Source organism: Drosophila sulfurigaster, chromosome 3 (genome assembly GCF_023558435.1).
Source record: "Drosophila sulfurigaster albostrigata strain 15112-1811.04 chromosome 3, ASM2355843v2, whole genome shotgun sequence".
Lineage (NCBI taxonomy): Eukaryota > Metazoa > Arthropoda > Insecta > Diptera > Drosophilidae > Drosophila > Drosophila sulfurigaster.
This window is the reverse complement of record NC_084883.1, coordinates 3199336-3209921: the sequence shown is the minus strand read 5'-3', so window position 1 is coordinate 3209921 and position 10586 is coordinate 3199336. Positions and strand designations below refer to the sequence as shown.

General features: G+C 38.9%; 1 long non-coding RNA gene across 6 annotated transcripts in view; it reads left to right on the top strand.

Annotated features, from left to right (window-relative positions):
* The first annotated feature begins 3014 nt into the window (after window positions 1–3014).
* Window positions 3015–10586, top strand: part of LOC133842371 (uncharacterized) — a 45766-nt gene continuing 38194 nt past the window's right edge. For all 6 annotated transcript variants that reach the window (XR_009894392.1, XR_009894390.1, XR_009894391.1 and 3 more), the window contains exon 1: window positions 3015–3062. This is a non-coding gene — a long non-coding RNA (uncharacterized LOC133842371). The remainder of the gene's footprint in view (window positions 3063–10586) is intronic.

The following is a 10586-nucleotide window of genomic DNA, read 5'->3' as shown; positions in this document are numbered from 1 at the left end:
AAAAGTGAGACAGACAGACAGAATTAGAGAGTAAAAGGGACGAAATGCAGAATGTGTCACGTAATTGTTAAAGCAGAAAAACCACTATACGTATACCTTTACGTATACGTAATGCGCGTTACGTATACGCAGCATATGCACCTGCGAATGCCTAAGTGACCGTGAAGCACAAAAACCAACAAACACACACAAGATTACTGCAGCTGCCTGCAGATGAAGGCAATAGCAAAAGCAACGGCAAAGCTGCTGCCAAGTCCCACCTGGCTTGCAGTTATTATGACCATAACCATAACTGTTATCTGATTTCTTTTGATATTTTTGCCCTTCTCACTATCACTCGTTCTCTCTCTCTCTCTCTCGCTCTGGTTTTCTCTCGGTTGGAATTTGGCGTGGCCTTCCTTTGGGCATTTACTCGTTTTTTTTTTGGTCATAATTTAATATTTACAAAGTAGAGCACGGAAAACTGCAAAATAATAAAACGAAATTACCAGCGACAGAGCCAGAGCTCACCAGAGAGCAGCAGGTAGGGGGGATAGGGGGATGGCAATAAAAAGGGTAAAAAAAAGAGGACAACAAGAAATCTGTGCACTGGCTGCATTAAAAAACGCTTAGAGCAGCAACTTTTGTCGCCTGCCAGTCGCCCGGCGACTGTCGCGTCCAGTCCACAATGTCCTGCAACTGAGACGGGGACTGGGATTGGGATTGGGATTGGGACTGAAACTGAGCTGGAGCTTCAGCTGAATCTAGTCTGGCAGCCTTGCCTGGGCAGTGTAATGTTCAGAAACTTGGCTGTCGTTTTGGGTCGCATTGTTCATTGACAGTTTTTCGCTTCTTTTTTTTTGTTGGGTTCGTGCATTTCAGAAATTTGTTTGTTTTTAATTAATTGCACGCGGCGACGCTGAAGTAACGACGCCCTCCTCCCTTTACGCCACATGTGGGCGTGGCTCATGCTGAGGTTGAGTTCGAGGCTGCGTGTGGCAGAGTGATTAAGCTGCCGTGGTCACTGAGCTGTGGACTTGAATAGCGTGCCAGCTCTAGGATTTTAGATAAGCTTACACTCCTCCATATTCCCACACTCCAAACTTCAGTCCTTCACATATGTGAATGTAACTGGAGAGCTCAGTCCGCAGTGCGTGTCTTCCTTCGGGGCGTGGCTTGTTAGCGCAGCGTCGCCTCAAAGTATGTCGTAAAAAATGTTCACAGCCTGCGAAAAAAGCAAACAAAAAAAAAGCTGAACAGAACTGAAACTTTAATTTCGATTAATTTGTGCTGCAGACACACACGCAATTACCAACACCATCAAATGACATCAAAACTGAAGTCACAGTGTGTGAGAGATTGTGTCTCTGTCTCTGTGTTTGTGTCTGTGTGTCTGTGTCTGTGTGTGGGGCAATAACCATTTCCTGGGCCATCACGAATACCCTTCTGGGTTGACAGCACAATTTGCATAAATTTTAAATTTCAATTTGCAAGCCAAAAACGCAAAAGCAAAACTGGAAACTGAAAACTGAAAAGTGAACTGAAACGAAATGAAAGAAGAATTATGCACGCTGAGCAACGAGCAAGTGAAGGAAAAATACAGAAAAAATACACAAGTAAATGCGTGCTAGTTGCGTTTATACGACTGCTTGAATACCTTTTATTTGAGAAACAAGAAAATAAATTCAACAAGAATGGGATTCAAGTAAAATACTGTTTATAATAACTATTTTCTCAATTCATTTCAATTTAAAGTTGCCATTCACTTCATATATATATATTTTGTAGTTTTTGGTATATAAATATGGTATCTTTTCAGAATGTGGTTTAATTAAAAATGGTTATCTATTGAGCACACATGGCTGTTGATTTCTTACTTGTTTGATATATCGAATATTTTAAATGAAATATTAAATAGATTGCCAAATACATTTAAATTCAATATAACATATCTATAGATGCCAGTCACTGGGATTGCCTGTGATCTATTATACCCTTTCAACCCTTGTGCGACATAGAGAAAGAAAAACGAATATATAAAATTAGCAGGCAACAAAGAAAAAGAAGTTGCGACTAACGCACTTTTGCCAGGCCCAAGGAAAAGGGTCAGGAAGTTGGCTCTTCGGTTGTTTTGTTGTTTCGTGTTGCCATAGTCAAGTTATTGCTGTCTCATTCATGTGTATGCTATTTCTCTTTCTCTCTCTATCGTTTTCTTGCTGCTGTCCCAATCTCGCTTGTTTGAGAGGAGCTTTCGAACAGGTTCCGAGTCTTGACTCTTGATTCTTGTTGCTGTGGCTGGTTTTACAAATTCTTACACATCCGCATGCTCACATGTGTGTGTATTCGAACGTGTGTGTGTGGCTATTCTAACGGAAGAGGAAACAACTGGCATTGGCAGCCATACGACGTTAAGGATAATCGTGATGACAGCATATTTGGCTGCTGCCTGCTGCCTGCCGCTTGGTGACTGGTCGAAACTCGAACTCAAACCAAGAATCGGCGACAAGATTTGGGGACATCCTTTTTGTGTCAGTTTTGTTGTCCTTAGAATGACATTAAAATGGTCAAATGAGTTTAGAGCGGCTGCTTATCCAGCACTTTGATCCTTCCTCTTCATCAAAAACTAAAAAATAAAACGCACACAGAAAAAACAAAAGAAAACGCAATTTGAAATAAATCACAACACAAAATGATTTTGCTCCGAGTTTGACGTTCGGTTTTAGTTTAAGTTTGCGCCCTTTCGCATTGTCTCGACGCCTCATGCGAGTGGGCGTGGTCATCGAGACCAAGAGGGCGTAGTCCTTGTTTCTTGCTCACAACTCAATTTTCTGCACATCTCTCTATTCGCATTTTATGCGGAATCAACTTTTGTCTCGCATTTTGATAAATGCGATTTTTATGTTGATTTGCGCAGCAAAGCCAAAAAAACGTCGACAAAAAAGAGTTAAAGAGCAGAGCTCGTTTAAAGATTGCCACGGGCAACGGGCCCATTATATTTTCAAATACTTATCGTGCATTTTTCTTCTTTTTTTCTCTTTGCAGTTTGCCTAAGCTGATGTCGCATTTTTCACCCCATATTTGAGGTAAGTTTGAAGGCATTAAATTAAAGAACACTTAAGGAAGCGAGAAAGCATTTTTTGTTTCATACTTGTTGTGTTAACTTATACGAATTTAAATTGGATTTATAGAAAATTTATTAAATATGCTGTAATTTGATTGAATAATATAAAATGCAAACATTTTCATACTTTTTTAAATTTTCGACCTAGAGTACTTTATACCAACTGGAATTTGATTAATATATATATTATATATGTGTAGGTTTCCTTGACAAGAACAAAATGTTTGATTGATTGATACTAATAAAATGTATTCAAAAAGTTACACATATTTATTACCAAAAATTACGTTGAAAATATCATTATTCCATTTTATATCTTGCACACTTTTTTCATCTACAAAATTGTATAATACATGCTAGATAAACGTGTTGGACAAACGTGAAATTAGAAAGCAATATTTACAAGTTGCCTAAAATAATATAATGTTTCTTATAGCGGACTTCACAGCTCGAATAAAGATAGTAGAAAGATAGAACTGGAGATAACGACATTAGCAAATAGACAATAATGTTTTGTTTTGATGTTGAAATTACTTTGTATTTTCTTCTGCGGTTTATTGCTGATAGGATTGCTTATGATAATGTGGTCGGTACTTATGTTACCCTCCGCACCCCGAAGACAGCTCATGGTTCTCGTTCGAATTCCATTGCGTATACGCAGTGTTGCTAGCAAAACTATAGGCAGAGCTCGAGTGTTTTCTTCGGTCACATTAATTGAACACTGTTTATTTATGGCTCGTAATTTAAATGCGGCCAAGTGGTTTTTACCATATAGAGCTACTGCCATAAAAGGCGTGGCTCAATGAGAAAGGGGTTGAAGGGAAGAGGGATAGTGGGCAAAGGGGTTGTGGTGAGGGTTGATGGTGAGGTGTAAACCATGTTGCTGTTGTTGGCTATAAATTGTTAAGTTTTGTGTTGTTGCTGATGTTGGTCGTGGTCGGTTTTTTATCAGCACGGCCAACAACATGAATAATAATGCATGCACATTATTCCAATGCTCATTTGCGTGCCACACACACACACACACACACACACACACACACACACTGGCACATGCGATGGCACAATTGAAGCGGATGTGCGCATTGTTTCCGCTTTTAATAAGGACTCTGTTGTTATGCCAGGGTCCTTGGCTTAACAACATGAGCTATGAATGCAGCCAGCCAATTGCAATCGCATTATAAGCCATGGCAACAGAGCCCATAAATTGCATTAAATTGCATTTAAATGTGTGTCGGACAGGTTAACAATACCCAGCTCCCTCTCTCTCTCTCTCTATTTTTCTCTCTCCATCCCTCTCTCTGTCTTATAGTTGATTGTAAACTGAAGTTGGTAACAGGAAAAAGTACTTTAAGTCCAGTGCATTGCTTACAAATTGTTCTTACTGCCAATTTCACGCTTCGCTCCCGAACTCGAACCCAAACTCGAGCTCGAGCTCGAGCTCAACTCAAGTTTTGCATGCAAATGTGAGAGAATTCGAAAATTTCCAGATACCCAAAGCCAAACGCAAAATGCAAAGTTATGCTTATGAGCATGAAATGGGCAAGCCAAAGTTTGCTTTACTCTTTGGCTTTAATTTCTTTTTCATCTCTTCTTTTTTTTATGCCTAGCGCAGCGACACGCAGGCGACAACATTCAACTTTAGCTGGCAATTTACTTGGCCAACTCGGTCCCCAAAGGGGGCGTGCTCACGAAATGCCTTTTGGCAAGTGCACTGCACGCAGCTAAAGAAACTTTTATGTCTGCATTTGGCAGTCTCTGCAGCGAGTACGACAAAAAGAACTGATGCCTTAACCTTGCAGCTTGACTAGCGGATATCCTATATCACAGTTGGAAACGAGATGCGATGCCAAACACAAAGATGTTGGCTTGAGATGCTTAAGCGAGAAATAGATATCGCAAGCAATATAGAAATCAATTGGATTTAGAAATTGAATTAATTTTCAAGACTGTAGCAAAGACGCTGCGTTTGGATAAGCAACAATTGAAAACTTAAGTGAGATAAGATTCAAATTCAAGCAATTGCATTGTATATTTAGAAATTTAACCAATTCACTTGACTGTAATAAGCTTATAGACTTCTTGTTACTTCTTGTTAATTGCGAAACCTAAATTTGACGCTGAAAAGTATAATCAAATAGATTGACAATATTAAAAGATAACTAATCCCATAATAACTACTCATCGAAAATAGAATTTGTAAACAAGAGTCAACTGAAGATCAAAAGTGAACAACTGAACAAAAGAATAAATTCTTCTTTATTCGTTGATGAAACAATCGAAACAATACGATTATTGACTTCAAAACATATTTTTTTAATTGAAAACTTAATGTACATATTTCAATAAAAAGTGAGATAACAAATTAATTGGATGAAAATTAGTGTTGTGTCAACACAGTTCAATTTACTGAATTTGTTTCTTCGTTCATTTTGAATCCGTGAACTAGTTCGTTAAATTTCAGTCATAGTTTATCGCTTGATACTTTTAAATCCGCTGGTGTATTTTAGGTCTACTAAAATGCTTTTTGTACTAATCCAATAACGTTTAAATAACTGTTGCTATATAGATCAACTCATTGAAAATGGAACGTGTGAACAAACTGAAGTTCAAAAGTGAACAAAAGGAAACAATGATTGTAAACTTATTTAGTTCATTCACTTTACTGAATGGCTCATTTTGGTCAATTTCCTGGTGAAATGATCCACCTAAAATATAAATAGAATCAATTCTCAAGAATCTAAACGAACTTGTATTTCCATGATGATTAAATACAATCAAATTTATTATATATGAAAAGCAAGAGTTTGCAATTATAAATGAGACACAAATTAAATAAAACCAATTCGGTTTAAATAGTTATAGAAGTAGAATCAATTACAAATAGAAGACTGCAATAAGGATGGAGTCTTCTATACATATATCGAGTTAATTATTTTTTCATTTTTGGTATGCAACTGCATATTTCTTTAAACTCTACATACTTCAGCACCCATTTGCCTCATTCTTAGACTTTGCTTACAGGGTATTAAAAGGCAAAAAGGCAGGCTACGTTGAACAGTCCAAGCACTTTGGTTGTGCAATTAACAAGCACTCGTTAGCCTCACTCCATCTGCACTTAAATATGTGTGTGTGTGTGTGTGTGTGTGAGTGTGGCATATAAGTTATGGCATGCGAGTCGTCAATTAAACAAATTCTGCATACATTAATTGTGCCGAAAAGTTTCGTTTAATTTCGTTACGGCATGCGTGTTGCTAACAGCACTGAAACTCTGATTCAGTGTTGGGAAATTTCTCATTTGTAATGGTCGCTCGACAGCTGCCTCGCTGGCTGGCTAGCTGGCTGGCTGGCTGGCTGGCTTGCTTGGCGTATACTTAATATTTTTTGTGTGTGGTACTCGCAGAGGGCGCACACAGTTGGACCTGACTATGATATATGACTGTTTGGCGACTCTCTCTGTGTGCAGTGCCATGTGTGGCATGTGGCATGCGGCATATGGCCAAAGGAGGTGGAGTCAGAGCCGGAGTCGGAGTCGGAGGTTTGTGGCATGTGTGGAGTATGCTTAAAGCTAGCATTGTTAACAGCAACGAACTTTTGTTCATGCACTTAATTAGCATTTTGCTTGGATTGCTCGCTTTTGTTAAGCACTCGGTGTCGAGTACACGCGCGTGTCTATCGATGCGTGCTAATTGCACAGCTTCAATAGCAAAGCCCCCAATGACGATGACGATGACGATGATGATGAAGAGAGAGCAAGCAAGAGGTTTACACCCGTCTGCAGCCGTCTTCATTCGCAGCTTCAATTTCAATCCTTGACTGCATTAGGTGCTATCAAGTGCATGAATGAAACTTTGCCCACAACTTTGTGTGCCAAGACACAACCATCTGCATCTCTCTCCTCTCTCTCTTTCTCTCTCTCATCGTTGTAGCACTCTTGATGTCCCTGGGCTTCTAACAAGGAAATCCGTTCGAGTGCAGTCTGCCAGCAAAGCTTTTGCACTGACCACCCACTCGTGGAGTTTGCTTTAAGTGCTGCCTGCCAGCACTTGGCTACTAGCATTCGAGTGCAACTAATGCAACGCTACCTCTGCCTCTTCCTCTTTCTCTCTCTCTCACTCTGTCTTGAAGGAGGCGTGTACTGCATCAAGTGCAGGGTAATGCCCAGAGCAGGATGATTGTCGAATGCCTTCGAACATTAAACTAATATTGTAATTGTTAACATGAAATTAACATCACAAGTTGTTTTAATTTGTCAAGAATGCTCTAAAATTAATATAAATCTTCTTTATAAGCTATGTTAAGTTGGGCTAGACCAGCTGCTCCAAGGAGGAATAGAGCATAGACCAATAGAGCACCGAAGCTATAAAGGTGTTAGATGGCTTCGTCTCCGAAGTAGCATAATATGGATGACATTGACAGAGAAGATGCTCCAGTGTTTCCTTGATATTGAGCTTGTTGCATTACGTATATTGATTACTGTTAATGATGTCCATTCTTACTGCATGAGCATCAAATAAACAGTGACCATTTAAAATGCCAAGCATTAGCTTGCACTCTTTTCTTCGAAAGCTGCATAACAAACTTGGTTAAGTGAATATTATCTGAAGGGGACATTATTCCGGTGGCTTTGCAAGAGTTTGTTGAGCACCTATTGTAATTCTAACAAAGCATTAATTTCACGGCTGCATTATAAATATCCAAATTGTTGAAAGTACTAAGGGAGACAAATGATGAAATAAATAATAAGCTTTGTGAAATGTCTTTCCTTTTACGAGAGCTCGTTTAATTCAGCTTACCGATCAACACTGACCGCGTCGCTCAAAATTATATATTCGAAAGTTCAGAGTCGCAAAGAGATGAGAGAGTAAGAAAAAGAGCATAACTAACTTCACGAGAGAGCTGTTAGAATTGCAGAGAATTGTGTAAAGCGAAAGACATACATCCTACTACAATACTTCCAATGAAATTGCCGACTTAAGATGATTAAATAACACATTACAAACAGAAAAACTTAAGCTCTAATGGTGCATTAAAGTTTGAGCCATTGGTTGTGTGGTCAATTATTAGTGACTTGTGATTGATTTATCAAACGAAAAAGTGGTCCAGCATGGAAAAAGAAGAGAACTATCGTGCGGAATCTGCTTCATGATGTTTTTGTGTCATTCACCATAGAAAAAACCTCTTGAAATCCATATATTCTGCACATGAATGAGTGTGGCTGAAAAAACACTGAACCACAAGCAGAGTCAATGAAAAAAAACAAAAAAAATAGAAGTAGAAAAAACTAGCTAACCCACTGACAGCACTTATCAAAACGTTCAATCAATCAATCAACTGTTGCCAGCGACTAAACTGTACAAAAGGCAGCAGAGACAAGAGGCGCACAAAAAATATCACTCATACGCCCATTTGTGCGGGCGAGAGAACAGAGAAAACACATAAAACCCACGTAAATCAGCTTAGCAGCAACAATGGGAACAAAACAACAACCACAACAACAACAAAAAAAGGACCCCTTGGCTGCCAGCGAAATAAAAAGAGAGCAACATCCCAAAACGTTATAATCAAAACACACACACATACACAGAGATGGGCAAAGGACCGCATCGATACAAAGGACATATGCCAGAACATGGCATAACAAACATAAAAAGGAAAAACACACACACATGTCACTCCCTGAGTGTGTGTGTGTGGGAGCGTGTGTGTTTTTGCGAGCCGCTGTCTATGCCTGCTGACCCAAAGAGCGACCTGTGCTCTGTTCTGTTCTTTGCTGGCCGGAAAAAACAAGTCAATGACGCAGCGAATGCCAACAAATCAGTGCAAATCACACAGGCAAAAAGCCAATGTAGCTAGTCATTTGTTGTTTGTGTTGTTGTCACTGAAATTCGTTTGTCAAAGTGTCTACACAACAATAAGAAGGAGAAGGCTCACGAGCTGAACAACAACTTCACCTGGCGACAGTCTGTCACTTGGCAAGTTAATCAGTCAGTTAGTCAACGCTTCAGTCGAGTGCAACTGCAGCTGCAGCTCGTTAGAGCAATTTAGCCCGAAAATATGAAGAATTCTAGGGGGAAAAAAAAAAATGAAATGCTGACAAATGGAAAATGAGACAAGCTGCAATGAAGTACAAAGCGGAAGAGTGACGCCATCTTGCACATGCATACATTAAACGCACACACACACTCACACACACAGATACGCGCTTTTGCAAATTCGCAGATACTTTTGCAACCTCAAACACACACTCGCACATCGTTAGATTGCGGCAGATATTTGCATATGATGTCTATATGCAAATGTCAGTTGTGTAGAGAGTGGGAGAGAGCGAGAGAGAGAGAGAGAAGCGAAGCCTTAGCGACAACGAGCTGGCACACGCGGCGTATACGTGCTGCATTAACATATCAATCATTTGAAGAGCTCCACCAGCATGTAAATGATATGTGTGTATGTGTGTGTGTAGATGGAAATTCCTTGAGGCAGTGCGCAAATATTTAGGTAATCTAAAGATGAGTTCTCGCTATGATTCTTTGCTTTTCATCAACTTTTTGTGTACTCAAATTTCGCAACTTGCAACTTGCGCAAGTTGCAAACTCACAACTGCAGCATGGCAATTGGCAATTGTCATCATAAATTGCGACAATTCCATGCAAAAGTAAATCAGTTGCAATAAATTATTGCCACAACTTGCAGCTAACAATTGTCAGCGATATCAACTTGTTTGGCCATTATATAAGCCACACACACACACACACATGCACATACAGAGACACGCACAACACAGACTGTCAACATTTGTAATTGTTGTGCTGATTGTTTAATTGCGGCCATTTTGCGTGCACTTCCGACATTTTAACCAGCCGCCATTCAATTGTTATTATTCTGTTTGCATTGCGAGTTATTCTCACCACATAAATACTCTGTAAACTTGTCATGAAATAGTTGCCAACTTATAAGTTATATAGAGCATCGGTTAGTCGTTCATCGCATTCATCATTCGTTTATCTATTTTTTACTTGAATGTCCACAAACAAATTAGCGGGACAATTTCATCAACGCGCATTTAAATCAGCTGCAATTTTATGATTTATTTCATTTTGATTTTTAAATTTTATTTCAATTTCCTTAGTCCGATTTGCATTTATTTATATAATATTTTAAATTGACTTTTTGCACAATTATTTAAATGCAAATTTGCATATTTGTTAGGGCTTATGAATATATAGTTTTATTAATCGTATATCATTGTTGTCAATTTGCATAATTCACATTTGACATTCGCCAGCTCAGAAAATATTGTTTTAAATCAGTTGAAAATAACTTAAAACAAACACGCGCAAATTATACTTGGTCAGTTCTTGGCGAACATGACGTATGATTTATATTTGCAGAATTGTGTTTGCGCAACTCTTTTTGTCATCGACCTGCGGCCACATTAAACTTTTAATGTGGCTATTAAAAAGCCACTGCAAGCAATTTAATTGCA